The sequence below is a fragment of the Seriola aureovittata genome, chromosome 6 (assembly GCF_021018895.1).
Source record: "Seriola aureovittata isolate HTS-2021-v1 ecotype China chromosome 6, ASM2101889v1, whole genome shotgun sequence".
NCBI lineage: Eukaryota > Metazoa > Chordata > Actinopteri > Carangiformes > Carangidae > Seriola > Seriola aureovittata.
The window spans coordinates 22,941,460-22,965,201 of record NC_079369.1 but is presented as its reverse complement, the minus strand read 5'-3'; positions in this window follow the sequence as shown (position 1 = coordinate 22,965,201).

Below are 23,742 nucleotides of genomic sequence, written 5' to 3'. Positions count from 1 at the left end.
TATGCGGGTTTGTGAACGTGTATTTATAATGGACATAAGGTAATAGTCCTCACAAAGTGTAACTCACACTGAATCTAAAAATATGTGTATCATACATGTGTGCTCAGAATTAATTGAGATATAACAGATTTTTTCTTTTTTACACGAATTGCTGCAATAAGTGAATATGGGTTCTGAAGTAGCCTACCTGAACTGCCTCCATGAGCTGTGCATCACTTCCACGGGTGCTGCAACTGTTGTGTGTGATAAATGATTTCAACACCTAGCTTACTTCCTGTTGTTTTGAGAACACCTGTATGCACCTGTCCATTTCACCTTACACAGCATCCTTGTTCGATGCCCCGCCCTTGTGCCTAAATTTAGTACTCCTCCCTCTTAAACATCAAGCCCCGCCCACCGGCCCACCGGCTCCCCCACTCCACCAGCCTGGCGGCTCCTTGAGCAGGCTAATTGTGTATGCTCGTTCTCATTATGCTAATATGCTAATCCTGGTCGGATTTTGGCATGAAGTTTTTGGCGGTAGGTTCAATTTAACCTTGTTGTGGTTAACTTACTGTTAATTCCTTTGTTTCAAAAGTGCTGACTTCAAAAGTAACTACCTGAAGTAGTTGTGGTTTCCTATGTAGCGAAGCTAAATGCCGTTGTTAGCAAACTAATGTTAGCTAATGTGAGGCAGCCTACAAACATTCACCGGTTTCCCCTGAATGCTTGTATTCAATCAAGCTGTAACTCTTTAAATGCTACCTCACATGTGCTAAAATGCTCATGTTTATGGTAGTTTTGACACATTTTATGCACTTTTACCCAGAAACAACATGACATTTTAAGAATACATCACTGCTACTCTTTGAAACTGACTACATGTGCTTTGTCATTGGAGCTTCTCATTAATTTAGCATTTTATTGTACAAAAAATTAAGTTGGCTAGTGACAACCACCTTTACCTAACTTTTTCCCCTACTATGTATAGTTTTATATGTGACAAATCTTCATATGTTTTTGTACAATTTCACCCAAAGCCACATCTTTGTCTAATTTACAATTGTGGCAGAAGTATTTAGATTTTTTACTTGAATAAAAATTCTACCACACTGTAAAAATAAGTAGAAGGTCTGCATTCAAAATGTTACTCAAGGTAAAGTATTTAAGTATAATCAGGAAAGAGTGCTTGAAGTATTAGTAGAAGTTATTAATACTGAAAAAGTGTTCTATAAGCTCTTACTATATGTTTTGTAGTGGAAAAATAAGTAAAAAATTTCCCTCTGAACTGTAGTGGAGTGGAATTAGACAGACTCAAGTAAAGTATAATTACCTTAAATTTGTACTACAGTACTTGAGTGAATGCTTTTAGTTACAAAACACCTCTGCTAAGTTTCAAACCAACATGTGTAGTTGACCTGCTGTGTACTGTGTAAACAATTGGTGGTTCTATGGTGGTGTTTTCTGGCCCCTTAGTGCCTCGTCCTCCAGTCCCTCAGGTCACATAAGCACTTAAACTGGACTGCAGGCAGTAAAGGGCACTGGAATGAATATGAAACTATGGTTAGTAAATTAACTCTAACTACAGCTGTAGCAGCGAAACCCCTGTGTGCACTGAAATGCCATTTAGATGATTATGAATTTTGATAGAGGAAAAGTGTTATTTATGCTTTCAAACATTCTAGTTTTGCTTTAAGACAATTGTTGTTATTCTAATTGTCGTGCAATGTTTCTGTTATGTTAGCTCACAGGAAAAAGATGGAGCTACAGGGAACAGACTGAATGTTCACATCCAGGCCTCTGCTGTCAATCTTCTTGTTGAACGGGTTGTGTAGGTGAGTGGTCAGCTGATTTAGGGCCAGTCTTTTTACTGTTTACTTTTTTCAGTAAAACAATGTTAATGGGTATTAATTTCCTGATTTCCCCAATTTTGTCAAAATAATCCATGTTCATTAATGTATCTGTTACAAAACAAACTATATTATAGTTATTACGTGGCATACTGTATAAAGACCTGTCTATGTGTTACAAAGCACTTACAGTGTAGAAGATTTTTTTGTCCGATTATCTCACTGGCTAAGATTCTTTTGTGTTATAATGTAACTTAGGCTGACTGTAATACAAAAATGTTAACACCAGAACTTGATTCATGTCCACTGAATTGTTTTGGAGAAAGTAGGATGATGATTTGATGATTTGACACATTTGATTTCGAATATTGTAATTCTGACAGCTCACTTGTAGCAGTTTAGTCAATGAGCTACTTAAAGTAACATATGGTAAACCTACACAGGTAGTATTATGTTTTGGCTGATGAGCCTGTGCTTAATTGACATCCTGTCTGCTTTGTTGCAACTCTTATGCTACATTCATGCAATGTGGGCAGAATGGGAAGAACATCTGTATTTGGACTTGAGAGTGACCATGCTTTGTTCCAATGTGGTTAGCCCTATTGCTAAGTTTGTAGTGACCCTAGATAAACAGCTTAAATTAGCTGCTCTTGTTGTGTTACATTTGTACACCTTATCTTACAAACTGGAACCAGATACAAACAAACAGTGTAAAGCTTCTATAAAATAAGCTGAATTGATTGTATCAGTGTTAATATTGGATTTTATTTTGATGTGTGTGATGGTGCATTTGCAGCTATTCTGCCAACAGCTTGTTGACACGTCTGTAGTTATTTTTATATTGTCTGTGTCCCTGTATCCCCAATTTGGAATTATAAGTCAGAGGCTGACGTGACCACTCGGCAGCTGGATGTGAACAAGGCATTACTAAATGGAGTTCAGTGACCTTACGTAAATCCCATCACAACTCTCCCCGCCTTTGAACTAAGCAGCGGTCTGATCAGCCAGAATATGTGAAAACACCTATGTGATTGTGCGGGGTCTCTTTAGAGACAATAGTAGGATGGAGTGAGAAAGTGGACTATCTATTTCACTATCTATTTTGTGTTTCATACACCAAACGATTGATCACAAAAATAATTGACAGATTGATGGAAAATAATCATTTCTTATACGATACGATGTTAAAGGATGTCATGGACTCAGTCAGCCAGCTCTTACAAGACTGTTGGTTCTCTTGAATTGAGCTAAATATTTGGCCAGGTGTCATCTCAAGAATTTACTAGTGTTAATGTAACAAACCTGTGTGGATTATAGTGATTTGCAGCTCAAATGTGCAGGTTAAAAATGGGGCTAAATTCAGTTGAAAAGTAAAAGTCTTTTTAATGTCTAAATTTCCTAGTATTAACTGTTATTTCAACAGCAGTCAGATCAAGCCTTAATCTAAACAAGTAGACATCTTTTTACCTGCAAGTCAACAATTCAGTGCTCACTGTGTCAGACCTACAGGATGACACTGAAACTAACTTTATAACAGAGAGGAAGTGTTTTAATTTTAGCATAATATTAATTCATGTGAGCATTGTTTGCAGCTTTTGTTCAATTTAGACAAGAGAGATGCAGGATGAGCTGCTCATACTCCAACATCTTCTTCCTACTGGTTGATGCCCAGTAAAATATCAGCAGTTCAGTGTGAATTAACGTCCTTAAGCTAGCTGGTAAACATAACATCATTACTGTCTTTTCTGTTGGTTTTTACATATGTACAGTTGCAATATATAGGCTGTGACTAATGATTATTTTCATATTAATTAATCTGTTGATCATTTTCCAATTTATTTTCATAAACATTGAGCTGCAAATCATCAATACATAGCAAAAGACGTCTGTCACTGTTTCCCAGAGCTTAAGGTGACATCTTCAGGTTGATTGTTTTTGTCTTACTGACACTAAAAACCCAGGGATATTTAGTTTAAAGTGATGTAAAAGAGAAAAGGAATTGCCATTTGAGAAACTTGAACCAGTGAATGTTTGACATTTCTGCTTTTGAACGACTTAAAAAGTTAATTAACTATCAAAACAGTGCTTTTTCATAACGATTACAATATAACACAAACAGTGCAGGCGTATTGTTTGGCTAATAGAGCTGCTCACGTGCTGCAGGCATAACATACTGGGCGTGTTCAGATGTAAAACAGGGCATGAAGGATACAGTGGAGTGTGTCACATACCAGCAAGCCTCTAGGTAAAACAGCAGTATGTTGTATTGGCTTCTACCTCTCAGACAGCTAAACCAGAGTCTGCTGGTGCAGTGTGGTATATGGGGGCACCCTGGCTTGGATGATGGCTAGTTATAGGACCAAAGATGCTGTGAACATCTGCAGGCTGTCTGTAAGGAGCAATTTAAATCCGAACATGCCCTGCTGCGTCTCTCCTACCATTGGACCGAAACACGACGGCAGCTAACACAATAGGACAGTGAAGGGCCTAATTATTGCCCCTATCATTTGCATAATTACAATGTTTTTCTGAAGCAGGGGCAGTATAGAAATTGTAAATTGTAGTGGACCCGCTGTCTCTCCTTAGTGGAAGTCATATTTAAATGGAGAGAGCCTGTTCTGCTAGCCAGGCAGCCAGGCAGCCAGGCTCAGGCAAGAGGTCCCAATCAGCCAGCCTCACAGACTGCTCATTCAATAGGATTTAAAAAGCCAACTGTGTGGAGAAATGAGAGTTTTGCCCCCCAAATCATATGGAATTACAGTGCTAGTTGCATATGGGGGGAGCCAGTAGCAGGCACAAAAGCCCACAGGAAGCAGCTATTTCTGTGTGTTTTATTAACCCAACCAAGCAATTTAATTCTTTTGTTCGGGGGAGTTCTACTTCATTGATTAACAAAAGCGGGGGATATAATTTTTTCAGCCCCTTTTGAAAAGCCTGAAATGTCAAGCCTTTTAAAGGAGATTATTCTGCCTGTGTGCGATGAATAGAGCCCAGAGTAACCTTTTGTCTACAATTAAATATTCCAGCATAAATATAAAAGAAAATCAGAGATGGGGAAGATTGAGTCAGGAGAGATTGGAGAGGTAGATCCTCTGCCCGATAGTGGCAACAGCCTGGCTCTAATTAGATATGCCAGGCGGGCTGTGAGCAGTCACTCTCCACAGCACGCCGAGAGAGGAGGCAGCCTGAGAGAGGAGGACAGAGGAAACCTATCTGCTCATCTGTCTGTCCAGCGCCTTCCTCTGGGCATCCACAAGGTATTTCAGGAGACTTTGTTTTGTTTTGTTTCCGCTCTTATTTGTTTTCCCGACATCTTTGCTGCCGGAGAGGGAGAGTGTAAAAGGCAATGCCTTCTGGGAACTGCATAAACAGAGAGAGCTGAATAAAAAAAAAAAAAAAAAAAAGTTGTGTTTGTTTATGATTCTGAGGTGTGATTAGGAATGACAATAAGATACTTTAGGGACAGAGAGGATTTTTTTTACCCACTCAGGAGGTAGACTGTGAGGCTGCCTGAAGAGATGAAGAGTGATGATATTAAGTTTTGATCCATGCAGGGCTGCGTTTGACTGTGAGTTGCAGTTGGACTTTGCATTTCCATTGTTGCACTGAAGAAACTGAAATGTACGTGGACCAAGGTGACCTGCATGCTTTGAAAGACAAGTGAGCTCTGCAATGCTGTTTTTATCCCTCATGGAAACATTTGCCTGATGATAAGAGTGAGGAGAAAAGTTTTGTCAGTAGTTGATCAGAAGTTTTTGAGACTCTCGTGCTGAAGAGATGGTTGCCGTGTGCAGTTTGGTGAAGCTATCATCCTCTGGTTTGGCACGAATTTTTAAAACGTTCACTGCTGAATTCCCATTAAAGCAAAGAAAGTAAAGGAAATATGAAAAGCCTTGACTATTGTCCTGCTGGTTTAGTTTGTCCTAACAGAGAGCTAGTTTGCTGGAGTCAGGTTTTGATGGTTGGTACTGTGACCTCTTGTCAGTGGATTATTTTCCTGACCAATCATTTTCCTGAGTGACTTCATGAGAATGACTCATGAAGGTGTGGTGCTCCTGTTGGCTTTTTGACATGATACGTTTTGACATCTGTGGCTTTTTGACATAGGATCATACTATATTTACCAGCGTTAAGCATGTTTATCAGAGAATTATTTTCAGTCTTGAGGCTTTTTATGCTGCTTTTTCTTTAATATTATGATTCAATCAGTCATGTTAACAAAATCTTGTCTATCTCAAAAATTATATAAATTGTTAAGATGCCCCTTGGTCTGGTTACATAAGTAACCATAAGTTATTCAAACAAATTTCTTTCAGGTATTCTTTAAAGCTGACCTGTCATCAAGTACTGTTTTGGTTTTTATTCCACTGGAAAATACATTTCAACTTCAGAAAGGGAAATCTCAATACTTTAAATTGACATTTATTATAGGAATCTATATTAATGTTGCAGGGCTGATGTGTTGTGTTATGTGTGATATTTTAAAAAGTTTGGTCAAAAATTCAGTTTTTTTTTTTTTACCAAGATGGGAGACTGAAGGTGAGAGATGAAAAGCAGTATTTTGATATTTGTTTTTTTTAATCTTACTCTTTCTACTTCTCTGCATATTATAGGCAATGAGAAAGGAAAAACTCTATTTCTGGAGTCACTAGGAGTTTTGTGTTTTGTGATAGTCTTCAGTAGCCCCAGTATTGCTGACACCAGTGACTTAGTAAACCCCCCCCCCCCCAAAATGATGTGAAAGTTACAGGAGTAAGAAAAGACTTTATATTTGACTAATAGAAAAATGGTCACATTTCCTTTTTGTTTTATTTCAAAAATTACCTTATGTCACAAACCACCATGTCTGAATTTGTCGGAAGTTGATGTAGCTCTTACTTATTGTTGAAAAGTGTACAGTACATGTTGTAAGTATTTCTGTGCGATGTGCGTGAATACAGCTTTTTAGCTAACAATATGATTAAAACCAAAATTATGTAGGGGGGGTGGGGGGAGTTAACCAGCAGACTCTGCGTCGACAACAGGTGCAACAGGCCCTCCACACAAGTTTTAAATTGAGATCCTGCTATTCAGTCAGATAGTTTCCCCTGACTAGCTGTCTTTCTGGATCAATGATAATCTTCAGATTATTCTGAAAAAGTGCTTTTGAAGATACTAAAATCCTAATTAACCTACAATGCAAGAAAGGATGAATAGATTGGAGAAATTCTCAGTTATTATGTCAATAGGAGAAGGAAATGTAGTAATGACATCATGACATGAAAGAAAGAATATGTTTCTTTTTTAATTTCAAGGAAGTGCCCAAAGGAAATATACATTTCATCTGTATTTAAATGAACTGAATCATGGTATGTAATATCTCATTGGTTGCATGGTACCATCCAGCTTTTCACCTTTGAAACTCTGCCTTGATCTCGTATCTTTTTTTTTGTCAGGTTCCCAAAATAAGACTTTTTACTTTTTGCCTTGGGACTTGTGTAGTGTTATGGAGAAGTACTCTCACCACAGAAGGACCCAACAAATATTTATCCTCAAAAAGTGTTTTCAGTGCAGCAGTTTAAAACAAGTACAAACTCAACAGAGTGCTACTGCACATTCATATTTTGCTTGACAGATTTTTAGAAATAAAGTTTAGAAACAGAAAACAGATGTAAAGTTTCAGAATGAATCCAAGTCAGGATGGGATTTTAATTATAAGACAGCTATATTGTGTTTTGCTTTTTAAGTGACAAGTAGTTGCATATTGAGCACAAAGAAAGCCTCAGAAACATGACGTTTAATGTGACTGGTAAAATTACTTTTTACATCTTTTAATAAAAAAAAAAAAAAAAAAAAAAAAGATAATGGATAAAAGTAGAAATAATGTGGCCCTGAGGATCCTGGATTGTTACAGAGTATAGGCTGCAGTCCCACCAAGATGTAAACACTGTGAAGACTCACTTTTTTGTTTTATTTTTAAGAATACAACAGTATTTCATTCTTTCAGTTAAACACAATATTCAGGAAAAACGAGCTGATCTTGTCTTATATGAAAATTTCTGTTACCAAATATTGAATGCCTTTAAGGGATTAAGGTTGAGTTGACTGGCTGTGATCCAAACATAAATCATAGATCTTTAAGAGGCTCAACAAAACACATGATCATGTGTCGCCTTTTTTTTTTTTTTTTTTTTCATTTTAAATCTTTTACTCTATATAAATAAATGAAAATTTACTGTGATAAAAGAGCAGCACAGTCATGGACAAACAGTCATACTTAAGCAATTACTTTGATGTGATCAATTTGCATATTATAATAACCTACAACTTCTCTACACTGTATTTAGTTGTATTCTGAATTTCTTTGGTCTGCATCAGATCCCACTTTAGACACATCTTACACACACACTTAGAGAACAGGTTGGATCAAACCTAAAGTGTGTATTGTATCTTACAGGTCTACAACATATACTATGTAAACAAAGTCTACCACAGATTGAAATTAGCCATATTTGCACTTGAGATTCATGTTTGTTGAAATAGATTTCAGTGACATTTTGAAGCTGCTAGAGAAAAGCAGGGGAAATTCTTAGTTTAAGATTTGATCCACTGGAATACTAAGTATGTGTGTTGCTTTAACTCCAACTTTGTCAATCCCAAACCCTCCTAATATGCATGTCAGTCTTTCAGCTGCTGTATTAACTGTATAATCTAAACCCGAGTTCTAACCCCAAGCTATCCTCATTTTTAACCCCATTCCTAACCTGTACTTCATCTTAATTCTTATCTTAACCCTAAACCAAAATGCTAATCCTAAACTAAGCCTTTCAAGAGGTGAATAGCATCAAAAATATCCTCACTTTGGTAGGTTTTCCTCAATTTTAAATCACTGTCTGAATGTCTTGGTCCTCATAAGTATAGAACCATGACAGGGAGCGCATGCACACTAGCATCACTAACACACACACGCACATACACACACACACATAAATCTAATGTCACCTCTATTCCAGCAGCCTGTTTCGTCCCAGAGGGCTTTATCAGAGCTTTGGAGGGCTGATTGGAGGAGACTGCAGTAATGACTGCAGGCCGTGGGGTCACAACCCTGTTATGATAACTAAACTCTGAGGTCAAACGCCTAAACGGCACATGCTCTGACTGCTGATGATGCCCGATAACATCAGGCGAATAACGCTTTGTTATTTTAACACTTTAAATCAAAATCCATTTATTACTGGAATTTTTTTTTGCTCAGTTTCCATGCCAAATACCAACTGACCAATTCTAATTTGGTAACAATGACTAAGCAAAAATAAATAAATATTATTTTGGGATTGTTTTCCATTTTATCTTGCCATTAATTAGAAAATGCTTTAGTTTAGATTGTAGTTTAAGTTGTTGTGGTAGAATTTTGAATATTTTTTTTGAAAGTTGCACCAAAAGTGCAAACAACACTTTTTAACCCCTAGTTTTCATCTTTTTTCTGTTAATGGTAATGACCTTCATATTCTCACAGATTTTTAGGCACTTCCTGTTGAGGGGCGGTTTTAATATAATCAACGCAAACAGTTTGCATTTTTCTCCCATAATGTTGGACTGACTGCAAAGTAGATATCCAGGCCAATTTTGTGATGCAAGGTGCACATTTAAGTGATAATAAAATATAGATCAAGGTAATGAAGTAAACAGCTCAAATAAAACAACAATACACCTTTCATGATGGTTTAAAATGTTTGTGTTGAAACCTTTTTGGAGAAGTATCGCATTATATGGAGGGGTGTGTCTTTCAATTTGTCCACCACATTTATATCAATGAAGGTAGGCTAAATAACAGAACACCTCTCTGTATAATGCAATACAGCTCATCAGCAAAACAAACTACATCCTCCAAAATGATCACACAGCTGAATCACCAGCTCTCTAAAGCAATTTCAATAAAAACTGAACATTACAACCTTCATGAAGGGACTGTTGTAATACTGCAGGTTTAGCTGGGTATACCTAACCTAATAAACTGCCAACTGAGTGTATAATCTTGTGAGCAAGATTTGGATGTCATGAAAACCACATAATTTCATTGGGACTGTAAGGATGTAAATTAAGAAATAATCTGTGCTTTTTGGGCTCTCATGCAGGTTCTATGCGTCTGGTTAGATACACACAGAAGGATCACATTTGTAGGAATAGTCATTTCCAAAGAACCATGTGCCATTTCAACGTTTGTGGGCCCCGTCCAGTGTGACATTACGTAACAAAGCCTGCTTAAAATGTAGTGAGCAACCAGAAATACAAAATGAATATGTTTATTCTGTTAGGGTGTGTTTTTGCATCTTCCCAGACAGATGTGCAAGCAGTCAAACATTCAAACATGCAGACTGACAGACAGGCTGGTGGTCAGACATACAGCACGGGCAGACTGACTTCTACAGACAGTCAGAGCACATGTATAAATCTGGCATAATGCTGATTTTATACTTTTCCCAAATAGGACTGCTAGCTTGGCAGAAAGGAAACAAGAATTATTCAATCAAACAGCTCTCCTTCCATATCCAGATTTGACTCCTGCCGCATAAAGCTGGCTGCATAATCCTTTTATCAAACCCTCCGATGGAATACTCTTATTGGAAATACCCAGAGAGAGAAATAATATTAAGGTCATTTCTATCTCTAGTTTATTTTCTCCTTTTAAAAAAAAAAAAAAAAAATCACCCCCTGCTTTCCGTTTTTTATCTTGAGACAATAATTACTTCAGCTTTGTGGATGGAGACCCAACTGCTGATTATGAATGTTCTCTGACCACTGAGGGAATCTCTGCCCTCATCAGTAATAACAGAATTAAATTGTGCTCATTTAAAAAAGAAAAAAAACAGCATCTCTGGGGAAAGTGTGCTTGCACTCCACTGTGGTGAGCCTCGGTCAGGCAGGTTGGATGGAAAATGTAATGTATGTGGGTCGGCTGGTGATGATGGCTGGTACTACTAACATCTCTAAAGTGGTAGATATGGAAGCTGTGAGAGCTGCTGTTCTGTCCTGTCAGCGTTTTACAGCTTTATATCTCTGCTCTACGAAGCTGTGTGTGTGTGTGTGTGTGTGTGTGTGTGTGTGTGTGTGTGTGTGTGTGTGTGTGTGTGTGTGTGTGCGTGTGTGTGTGTGTGTGTGTGTGTGTGTGTGTGTGTGTGTGTGTGTGTGTGTGTGTGTGTGTGTGTGTGTGTGTGTGTGTGTTTTGAGCGTGCAGCCCATGGTTTTTGTTGTACTGACATAATATTTTCTACAGGATTCAACTGATCGCTTTTGTTTTACAAGCTATTTTCCCTTCACATGAGTTCCCATGTGGTTGTTGAACATTTACCAAATGTTAAGGTGCAGAAACTTTTAATTTCACATATTTATTTTTTGTTTTGTTTTGTAAGGCTATAACCATTAGTTATATTGTTTCCTATCAGGAAATGTGAAATAAGGACGATGTTTTGAAAATAAATATGTCATAATGTTTGGCCACGTGGCAAACAAAAGGGTGAGGAACATCCTCTTTCTGTAGATTTTAATGGCTAATTTAACATCTGGCCAATGGACAACGGCTGAAACTCGGGCCCTGTTCAGACCTGGCACTAACATGCGTCTCAGGTGACCTGATCACGAGTGGACACTCTAAGTACAGATGTGAACTCACCCAAGGACGCATTTGAGATCCGAACGCTCAGACTACATTCTGAGGTTGTCTGAGCCACATATGGCTACATTCTCTTAAGAGCCACATTGAAGGACTGCCTATTCAGCTGACGCCCTCTGTCACAGTCTAATTAGTCCCGCCACAGTTTCATAATGAACCGAACATATTTTTAAACAGTGTTTCCCATACATTGATTTATTTGTCGTGACCTGCCACAATATCAAGATTCACCGTCACATATTGACTTTTTATTTTTTTGTCTATTTTAAATTGGTAAAACAATATTTCATTGTATAGCTGTGCACAGGGCATTGATTCGCTCAGCCCCCCCCCTTTCTCTCTCTCTCTCTCTCTTTCTCACACACACAAACACACAAATACAATCACAATGGACCTGTCTGTCATAGTTGAACTGGCTACAATTACACATACATGTTTATTTGCATATAGAGCGGGGAAGTGAGATGCGATCACAAGTTGTCACTCGGGACGCATATAGAGACGTATTCTAATGCCAGGTATGAATTTACGAGCTTAGAGCTGTCCACCCGTGATCAGATCACCCGGGATGCACGTTAATGGCAGGTATGAATGAGGCCTTAGCCTTTTGGCTGAGACTGCCACATTTAGTGATGCTGATTGTCTGCTGATTGTCTGCCTCAATATGGTGTCTCAAACTTTTCAAACTCATTGCAGATCTTGTGCAAAGAACCCCTCACCTTGATTAACAGAAATGAAAAGATGTGAATATGATGACTAAAAAGCAGAACAGAAGTAAAAGGCTTGGGTAGGCACAGATGCTGCTCCCTCAGCAGACCACAGCACAGTAGATGACACTCGCTCCTACAGGCAGGAGCATACTAAGTCACAGGGGTACAACAATAGTGAATTCCATCTACAATTTTGTAGTTTCCTCCCTCTTTTCGGCTATTGATGTGTTCAGCTGATGAGCTTAGTTATTTATCTCACTGCTTGAAGTGACACCTCAAACTGATGGTGACTTTAAGCACAATCATGAAAACTATTCACCCTGCTGTGAGCACACAATAAAAGATATTTCACCCTGCTGTGACACAATATGGTAAAACCAGCCAGTGACCACTTGCCCTTTGGGACCACTCTAAATTTTACTGCATCATTTCTATATTTTCTGTCTGTGTGGCTCTAGCGATGGCAGAGTCAGTTGGTTAGTTGGTCGATCAGTCCGCCACTTTGGTCCGACTGAAATATCTCAAAGGCTTTTGGCTGGATTGCCTTGAATATCAGTGGTGCCCAGATAATATTGGTTTGGTGTGGAGTTTGGTGACCCCCACTCCCCCTTTGCAACCATGAGGTACACATTTGTGGTTCTGAGCGAAATGTCTCAATAGATATTTGATAAATTGCTATGAAATTTGGTTCGGACATTTCTATCCTCCTGAGAATGAACTTAAATGTCTTTGCTGAATGCTTTACTTTTTTATCTAGCGCCATCATGGGGTGAAAATTTAAACTTGAGCGATAAGTGATCATGTACCTACAAAACTAATGACATTCCCATCCGCTTTACTTTGTGTTTAGAGCTAATTAGCATGTTATCACTGTAAAGTGCTTAAATTAACATGGTGAACATTTTAAAGATTATACCTGCTCAACATCAGCATGTTAACATCGTCATTGTGAGCATTGTTAGCATGTTGACATTAGCATTTAGCTGAAAGCACTGCTCTGCTGAAGTACAGCCTAATGAAGCGGTTAGCATGGCTGCAGACCTTAGTCTTATTTTTGTGTAAAAGACTACACACAGTAGCTCAGATAAATTGAACTGATTCCTTATGTTAGACAGGTGTCTCCATGTTAAGACCCTGTTCTTGCTCTTGTCAGCACAGTCCCAGTTGTTCCTTCCTGAGTCATAGGACAGTTTAGAAGCTGCTCAGTGTGTGAATCAGATCTTATTTATATCAGAAAGAAAACAAAGAGAAGGCTGCAGTACAATACAAGCACTGACAATGATTGAATTTCTCCCTGTGAAAGACGTCCAGTTGTTATGTGTGACTGACCTCATTGGTAGCTACCGTTTTATCACACTGATGGAATGACACAGCCCTGCGACCTCGACTCTGATGTCTGGTCAGTGGATCCAGGGATTAACTGACTCCTATCCATTAGTCTCTCTGACCAGAGTGGCCATGCGAGGTCCCAGACCATCACTTCATCCTACGTTCTGTAGTGTGAGATGATTTGGTAATGGGATAACAAGTCATAGTTCACTCTGCTCTGCCTACTCTGCTGCATGTGTGTGTGTGTGTGTGTGTGTATTAAAGAGAAAGCAAGAGAGCTGTGTGTGTGTGTGTGTATGTGTGTGTATCTGTGTGTTTGTCTGTGTGTGTCTACAGACCTATAATTATCCTCCTGAGGAAAACAAGTGCAGAGTGAGTGGTCCATTGTGGAAACAGGATTATAGCCTGTGAGAGAACAGAACGCTCTGCGCTTTGTGTTGGCTTATGTTTTCAAGTTCAGTCTGAGCTGTTTGATTTGAGCTGGATGTGTGTGTGTGAACATTTGTGTGTGTGTGTGTGTGTGTGTGTGTGTGTGTGTGTGTGTGTACTATCAATTCTAATGGTCTGAATGTTTCTCATTTTTATTAATTCCCTTCCTGTACATTCTGCTGAATATGCCACTTTGTTGTCTTGGAATGTGGCCCAGTGTAGGCCAAGGGCAGGCAGTCATTAATATGACAACACACTCACACACACACACACACACACACACACACACACACACACATGCAAGCAAACAAACTCTTTCTTTCGCAATCAAACACCTCATTTAGTTTGTTTTGATCAAGGTGTATGACCCAGAGAGAGAGTGAGGTGCAGAGACAAGGAGAGTGAAAGAAAGAAAGAGAAAGAGAAGGCAGGCAGGCTTTTCTTTCTCAGAGTTCCCCGTGTCAGTTGTGTAAGAAAGCCGCCAAACCAATAATTTTGTCAAGTTCTTTTTTTAGCGGAGCGGCTGAAGCGTCTTTGGATTGCCACATGTATAAAGGCAGCCCATATAAAGCCATTCACAGCACTGAATGAACACGCCATCTGTGGGGCTTTCTTATTTCCTCTTCTCTTTTCTTCCCCTCCTTTTTCAAGCCTTGTAATCAAATTTGAGCAAAATCAAATGGCGGGAGGATAGAGGCAGAGCAGTGGGGGGGGGGGGGGGGGAGGGTTCAATGAAAGTACCTTTTGTTGGTCTGAAACGAGCAAGTAATTTACAAAATGCCCTCCCTTTGTGCAGGGGGCTAAGGGAAGAAAGAAATCAGTAGCTTTTAGAAGCTAGGCCTTGCGCTGCGACGGGCAAGATAATGAAAGCCGTCTTGTGTTTGTGGGCTAGAGAGCATCTCAAAGGCAGACCGGGCCCCGGCTCAGGGTTAGCTCGGCTGCTGAAAAAAACACAACACTCTCCTCTGTGTATGTGCGTGTATGTGTGTGTGTTTGTGTGTTTGGCAAAGAGCGGCAAAACAGGACGGCTGTGCCCGGCTACTCTTGGCAGAGACACTCCGAGGAACAGACAGAGTTGTCGATGCTGAGAGAAGAGGGATGAAAGAATGGTTTCACCTGCACTAAAGGCTGCTGGTCTCCTCTTACCTGTTGTCCTGTTGCAGGTGCGTCTGGCCGGCCCTGCGTTCAGAGGTGCACCACCTCCGAAGAGGAGTCGGGAGGAGAGATGAAGATGCAGAGGAGGAGAAGAAACATTCGGCAGGGATCATTGTGCTGGAGGATTACGAGGAGCAGGAAGAAGATTTCATCTGACTGTTTTCATCCCTCTGCGTGAACGTCTTGGAGTAGAGCACCTGACTACTGAAGGACACAGCGTTTACCTGCAGGGATTATTACCTGAGCGCCACCTGGGAAGACTGATGTCGTGGATTATTACAGGTCAGACCCTTTGCGATAATGGTAAATTTCTATTTGTGCAAATAAACTTAGTCGACTGACTTGTTGACTCAGAATAAGAATAACTCTGTATAATTCAGACACTGCATGACACCTACAAGCAGGTCATTTACCCAGCTCACCTGAGATGTAGTCACAGAAATGACAATTTGCTGAGCCGTGACAGTTCAGTTTCATTAGGTCCGGTTCTAAGGTTGTAAATTAGTGGTAGTCATTCTTGAAGTTGTAATTATTGAAATTAGTTCTGATGACATGTGATTAAAGTGCATTTAATATCAAGTGTGTCTTTGTCTGGCCTACAGACTAGTGCCTGTTACCTGAAGTCTGCTCCTGCCGCATAGAGACTGGTGAGTTTTTGACAATTTCTATCAGATATTACAGATATATACTATCTCTCTCCTCTGCTGCCTGTACACACACTTTTTCAAGCTACCCTACAGTATCTCTATCTCTTTCACACTATCTGCCACTCTGTCTCACCCGTTACTCAGTCCTTACTTATTGTATATCTCATCTCATCATTGAGTACCTGGATTGAACTAAATAAGGGTAGATGCCTGTAGTCTTGTCTTTGTAGCTAAAACCATTGTTGTCCTATATGTGGTTGTGTGTGTGTTTGTGTTTGTGTTATCATGTTTCTCTTGCTTGGTATTGTTTAACTTCAAACCTATCCCTGCACTGCAAGAAAATATCTTCATGTTTACTTTAAAGGATCTGTTTTGTTTTTCATGACATGATGCCACATGTTAATAGTGATACAACACTGAATACTGGGATAACACTCCCATGTCATCAGTATATCAGCATTTCTTCAGTACTCAGTGAGTTAGTCAGTAATGTCTGATAGTATAATGCAGGTGCAGCTGGTTGGATTGTTTTTGATTTTATATTCTGGTACACACTATGTAAAATAATGAGTGGAATGCCGACAATATGATGCTACTTCAAGACATTTTCAGTGAAGCTACAGTGGAATACAATAGTCACTTTCTTTTGAGGTTGTTGAAAAATATTCTGGGATGTGGAGTAAATCTTTAAATGACGTAGATGTAGATAGTGCAGGCCAACATTAGGTTGATTTTGTTTTTTCAATGCCCAAACTAAATTTTGTCTCGCGATTAACGCCTCAAAACTTTGTTCTTCCTCTCAGATAATAACATTGTTACAGAGACAGAACTTAACTTTACAGTGAAATGCAATATTTGTCAACACTCAGTCATGAATCAGAGCAGTAAGACGGGATTCTGTGAAATCATGAGGTGATCTTGCTGATTGACAGTGAACTGGGACTCTGGGCGTATTGAGGGTTTCTTATTGGACCTATTACATCTTTTCGAGTTTTACTGTGAATGTGAAGGTTTCTAGATGTCACACTGGCAAAGTTTTCCAGCACTTTTTCCCATTTTTTATATACAGAGGACCTTTAGGGTGTATCTCTAGATGATGTCATCACTTAAGGACAGGCTATTTGAAAGCCATAAATTAAATGAGCAGTACAGAACATAAGTGATGATCCACAATGAAGTGTCCTGATGCAATAAAATAATGGATGAGTCAGGACAACTTGGAATTAATTATTTAATTATATATGCTTATGCCCAGTTTATATTAAAATAACATGACTATAATCACTTCCTATTTTCTACCTACAGCACTAAATTTACTCTGCTCAGCGCCATTTTATTTGTGCAAGTACTTGGTGTGAAATTTATACAGGGCTGCATTTAACTACTATTTTCATTATCAATTATCGGTCTTTTATCAGCCTTGTTTTGTCTGACGAAAAGTGTTCACTTTATTGTGATGAATGACGAAGCGAAGCAGCAAATCTTCCCATTTAAGAAGCTTGAATCTGAAAAATATATTGAACTGTGGGTAGACAAAGCAACAGTTTTTCTGCTCTGCACAAGAACTTTAACAAAAAAGGACTTTAGACAAACTTTAAAGATATATTATGAGCCTACTGTGGTTCCCTGTGGTTCTTAGCCATGGAATAAACATGACAATACACGATAGAGATGTCACAGAAAATAAAAAGACAGTGGAGGGAAACACGTCTGAGCTTTGTGGCATTGCTTTCTTCACCTCCACCAACATTTTACTGTTTAATTTCTCATTTAATCAGTTGTTATGCTAGTCTCACCAGCGATTTGACTTTATGTGAGTTAATATGAGAGTAACATAATGATGAGGGCTGTCAGGAGATATTATGCATCTATAAACTAGAGCCGCAGTGGATGTTGAATGCAGGAGGCTGTCTAATCCTTTTCTGTGCAGTTTCTGTCAGCACCATTACTGTCCCTACTGCTAGCTGCAGTAGCCAAGAGGCTTCTAGGCTCATAATGGCCAAATGTCCTGTTTTAGCAAAACCTAAATTTAACTTAAATAATTTTTTTTTTTTTTTTAGCCTATCGATTAATTTGTTGCCACTTAATCAAGGTCCAGGTCCCATTAATTGATTAATTACATGACTTTTAATTATAGTTACATACAGCTGGGGAGTACTAATATGTGTATGATTATAAATGCCAAAAAGTTCATAAATAATTGTAATATCTATAATATTAGTTTTGTCATTCTTTGACAGTGAAAATTAAGCCCTGTTAAAGTGGATCTTGCTTTACCTAGGAGTTCCCACCACCCTATCTGTAAAGTTTCACACTTTTCCTCCTCGTTTATTTTTTATTCAGGGGACAATAAACAAGCAAGCCATATTCAAATGAGCTGAATTCTCTGTTGGCATATTGAAATGTCAGAATTTGCACTGGAACAAATACGCTGGTTAAAATTCAATTGGAACAGAATGGGTAATGAGCTATCTTGGTGTTGCCACATACTAACAGGCAGAGTCTCGGTCTGTCTGGAGGGTTACAGTCACTTAGTCACACAGCATGCATCACTGCTTTGATTGTTACCAACAAACCGCTCAACCTCTCGCTTCTTAGTCCAGGTGTGTGTGCGTGTGCGTGTGTGTGTGTGTGTGTGAGTGTGAGTGAGTGAGTGAGTGAGAGACAGAGAGAGAGTAAGAGAGGGAGAAAGATAGGAATTCACTGCACTGCTTGGTTTCTTTAAATTACACAGTCACATGCCATAGTGTCTCAACCATTGCAGTATTTAAACTTCATTTTACTGAGTACAGTCTTAACAACAATTTTCACATCTTCATTTGAAAACTTAAAACTTGTTGATCTTTTTAGGTCTAAGGTTATGTTTTTATTTACAGTATTCTTTTCATTCAATTAACTTTTATAATAAGAATCCCAAGTCTGAAAACTCTTTAATTAACACTAGTGTGTCCCAGTTTGATGTTACCCTATATACTAAAACTGTTAAGTATACATTACAATGATAATATCATAATTGCACTATTCTGGCTTTTCATCATTAAATAAAAAAGGAGATTCTCATAGACTGCTCTTGCACTCAAGACATTTATAGATTCAGTACATCAGTAACAGTTATTTGAAAGAAACATTAGTTTGATGTAGTAATTTGTTAAATGCATGCAGTGCAAATACATTTACAGGCTGTTGACATCCTCTCTGATGCATGCAAGATACTTGATGTGCAAGTCTGTCCTAAAGGCAAGGCAAGTTTATTTGTATATCACCTTTCGAACACAGAGGCAGTTTTTTTATACATAAGGTCAAGAAATGCATCAGAACAACATTTAAAAACATTTAAATGGATTGTAAATTCAATTAAAACTGAGAATCATTAGATAAAAATGAAAGAGAGAATAAGATAAAATACAAATATACCAGAAATACAGTTGTAGTGCTCCAATACACAAACCCAGTAAATTAAATAAAATTTAATTTGGATGTGAAAGTGGCTAAATTGGGGAGCGTTAGATCATCAAGAGGTTACAGCTGAGTGCAGCTTCACACACTTTAAAATCTATTATAAAAATGTGTAGCTACAAGAATGCCTTTATATTGACATCCATGTAGCTGTGGGACTAGTAAACACGACAAAGTATCAAAATAAATCTTTCTTTCCAGCTGCTTCGTCATCTTTTTACTGGCTTCGGTGTCACACATTGTTTTGAATTTAATCGTAGCAGCGCTGTCTCTATTAAATCTCATGGATTATTAATCTCTCATGGGTTAGCAGTGTGTTGTGATTTGTACAGCTCCCTGAGGAGCCTCTAATAACTGCTGATGGGCAGTTAAAGTAGTGGGTGGGGCCTGTGCCGCTCAGGATTGGATGGTCGGGTCTCACCACCAATTAGAGCTCATCGAACAGGAGAGGCAGAGGGCTGATTTCATCTGTAATCTGTGAGTGTGTGTGTGTGTGTGTGTGTGTGTGTGTGTGTGTGTGTGTGTGTGTGTGTGTGTGTGTGTGTGTGTGGGTGTATGTATGAGAGTGCACCTGCGTGTGTGTGTGTGTGTGTGTGTGTGTGTGTGTGTGTCTGTGTGTGTGTGTGTGTGTCTGTGTGTGTGTGTCTGTGTGTTCATCTGTCAATCGGGCTCCTCTTCCACCCAGTTAGCTGTGTACAGGCAGTCATTAGCAGCAGCAGCCAGTCATTAAGCCCGTCATTTCCTCTGTCAACTGGCTGACCTACTGATTTGGACAGCTTCTGTACTTAACCTGTGAACTCTCAATTCCCCGGTTACTTCACATGATGAGCTTGTTTGTGAATGTATTTGCTGAGGCACTGGACAGCTGTGTGTAAGAGGGTTTTGGAATATACAGATTAAAATGTGAAGGAAAGGAGATGCATCTAATGTTGGCATGTGTATGCTAATGCTAATAGGGTGCTGATGTGCGTGATGTGTGTTTTGGGTGAAAGACATCTGCACACAGTGTGTGTTTTCAGATTGTTTTCTTAAACTATGACACCTTAACAGTAGGAAAAACAGTTTAGTTAGAGCAGATTTAGCAGAGAGCACATTCTTTGACATGTCTTTCTGTTTCCGTTATGCGACTGCATAAATATAATATAACATACTAAGATGATCAAAGGCCATAAATGCTACCTTTTCTACAAGACTGACAGTAATGCCAGAGTAGTTCCAATGAGAGCTGTAATAAAATCTGCACTTCTCACACAGGTGCAGGTACAGGTGCCTGACAGAATAAACAAAACATGAGAATGAGAACACCTGCGTATTATAAGTAGCAGCATGCTAACAAAATGAGTAATGATGAATTAAAATTATAATTTCACTTGCGGAGACCAAGCAACATATCCTGTCATATTTATCAAGACTGTCTAAATTCATTCAGACAAGGTGATGGTTGTATGTTTGGTTGAACTTTGACAGAGTAGAACTAAAAACAAATTGAGGATTTTGATTTTTTGCTGTTCCAGTTTGGGGAAAAGACTTTTGTGAAAATACTGTGTGCTGAAAATTTTTTGATGCATAATCATTATAGACATCAGAAACTGATTAAGGTGTTGTTATGAGGATCATGCTTGAAGGCCGATCTAATCATATGTCAATGCTTTACAGCCTGTTCAAACTATAACCAGTTAACAGATTTTTCCACTCTGGTAAGCGATTTGAAAAAGCTCCGTATGAAGGTGCGGAACATGTCAGCATGGTGTAAATTGAATGCCCAAATTCACCTGTTAGTGTAAAGATGGCCTCACAGTGAGTCACGTGTCTTAAATGGGACACCATGAGGTTGAACCATGAAGTTTTATGATCTGCTTAGTCAAATTTCCTGAGAATATGTACTTTGTTTCATTATCTTCTTTTATTTCTCTCTATATTTTTTCAAACATTGTATCAAAATCATATTTTTTTAATGTGTCTTTCATGTGGAGCATTTTTGCTTTGAGCAGCTTTTCGGTCGGCAGATCACAATGGAAAAAAAAAATGTGTGCGGTGTGAGTGAAGGTAAACAATCTAATCTGGGAACTTGCCTGATAAAAGATTCATTTTTCCCTTCAAACAACACACTAGAGTAGACGGCCTCAAAATACAGTACGATAGAGTTCCAGTGAAAATGGAAAAGTTGGCAGGTACTGTATGCATTTACATGCTGCCCGTTCACTGTGTTACTGAAATGTAGAGGCAAAATGTAAATTTCAAATGTGACTTGAGCAGTGCTTGTTTCTCTTGAAGCTGGTTCTTCTTCTCCTACAAAGAAATCCTAATTTAATTCAAACATATACTGCACCACACTGTTTTGTGTGCTTGCCGTATTAGTCTTTGAAAACCTGCTGTAGAAATAATGTATGCTCACCCACGCTGAAGAAACAGGTGTGAGTTGGTCCCTTCATTTAAATATCCACTAATACCTTCTGACTTCTCCACTGCTGGGATTAACCTTGTGCTACTTTGTCTTAACAGCCAACCGCTGTGGCTCTCCCGAAGCCTCCTGAAGCCCTGCTAACGGCGATAGAAGCTGAAATTAGGCAGCTTTCTGCCCCAAAGCTGCTGCATTAAGGCAGCCCTCACCTTGGCCTGTAGGAGCCGCGTTAGCCGTACAGCTAATCCAAAAGCTAGCAAAGTCAATCAGTCAGACCTTAAGCTAACTAAAGCTACCTCTGCTCTGCCTTGTCTTCCTGAGATAAGGTAATGAGGATACAGAGGGGTTAAGGTGAAGTATGGTGGTTGTGTGTTTTAGTCTCAGGTGCCATATGTAATGGATGACCAGTGGATACTTCAGTAAATACACGACTCCCGTGGTAGAAGGGTAGGAATCAGAGGGGTATTGTCTTAAGATGATAAGGCAATGAGAGGCTTACAGACGTGTACCAGTGGACGAGGAAGGGGAGAGTCACACAGCAATACCTGCTATCTAGATGTGACACTTCAGCTTGGCCCCTGAGCGGTCTAGGCAGTGTTAATATTCCCTTTTGTCTTGTCCTGATAAGCTAATGAGGGTTATAGCACGGGGTGATGAGTGTTAAGAGCTGCATTAGTGGCCAGAGAGGAACAAGGGACTGTGAAGCTGTTAAACCTCCTGGTTAGATCCTGTAGGGCAGCTCCCAGCTCCAGGTGGTGATCTGAAATCAGGAGTTGTCTCATGCTGATAAAGTTGAGGGGTGAAAGGAGGGGGCACATTCAAAGTTAAATGTGCTAAATGGAAAGATTTATGCTCCGAGATTTAAAACAGCTGCCAAATATTGTTTTGATCCCCTGTGAATCTGCAAGGTCTCAAACATCCATCTGTTGTTTCCATTCGATTTAACCAATAACACACTGAACTTTCAGTTATTTCAGCCATAGCACAACCTTCTCTTCTTTAGACAAGCAGTTTATCTCTTTCTTTGTACAGTACATCATTTACCAAGGATACGTTTTTAATAGAAGACCACATAGTTTTCTAAATAAGTGTACAGACATTGAGGCATGTATTCAATCACGTTCTTTGTCATCCTGTTCTTCTTTGATGTTTATTATGTGAAGAAGTGCCTCCAATATATAATCAATCACTACAAGGGATCCTGTGCCCTTTTGAGTTCAGATAGTCTATTAAATAACACAAAGTTGTAGATCAGGATTTTACGAACTAAGGTTTTATTTTACCATGAAATGGGAATCCTTTTATTATACATAATCGCTTTGCTGCGATATTTGTGTAGCAAGCTGGAATTTGCTATAAGATTACTATAGTTAGGGAAGTACAAGACACAATGCATTCACATACGGCCAAATGCATTTACAGTGTACACTAAATTTCCCATTTTAGGCATCCAGCTGATAGTCTTGGTGTGTCAAAGGATACGTTTACACATTACCTTTACTCTTTACAGAGGTTGTTATCGATATTTTTTTATAATACCAGTGCATGAAATGACAGTGTGAAAGAGGTTGCTCAGATTTATCTCCTGGATCAGCTGTACAGAGCTTTATAATAAGTTTCAGCTGATTGTTTCGCTGTCTGTGAACACATTGGAGCACTCAGCAGCTACAGAGAGAGCTGCAAAGAAACACTACTCTCAAAGAATGACGATGTTACTCTGTAACAACTGCATATGTAAGTAAGCAACTGTTTGCCATATCAAATTAAAAGGCAAGCTTGTCTCCTAAAAATTATGTTCCTGTATTACTTAATTATTTTCCCAATTAGACTGTGATGGTAACAGAATTGTAAGTAGTTGGGGTAAATGGCAGATGTACAGAGTGCATGACACCAGAGAACGGAGTTTGCATCCAGAGTTTAGGCAACAAAAGCACTTTGGTTGGGAAAAGATGGTTATTTTGGTCAAATGTAGATAACCAAATTGTGTCTGAAGTCACTGTGAACTTTTTATGTTTTAAACTTGACCATGATCTTTCTTTAATCTTTAAGCAAGTTCTGCTAGTCCCTAAAGATTACTGCAACACAGTTAAATAATGTTGTAGTTGTGTGTTGTAGAGATCATAACATGTTGTACATT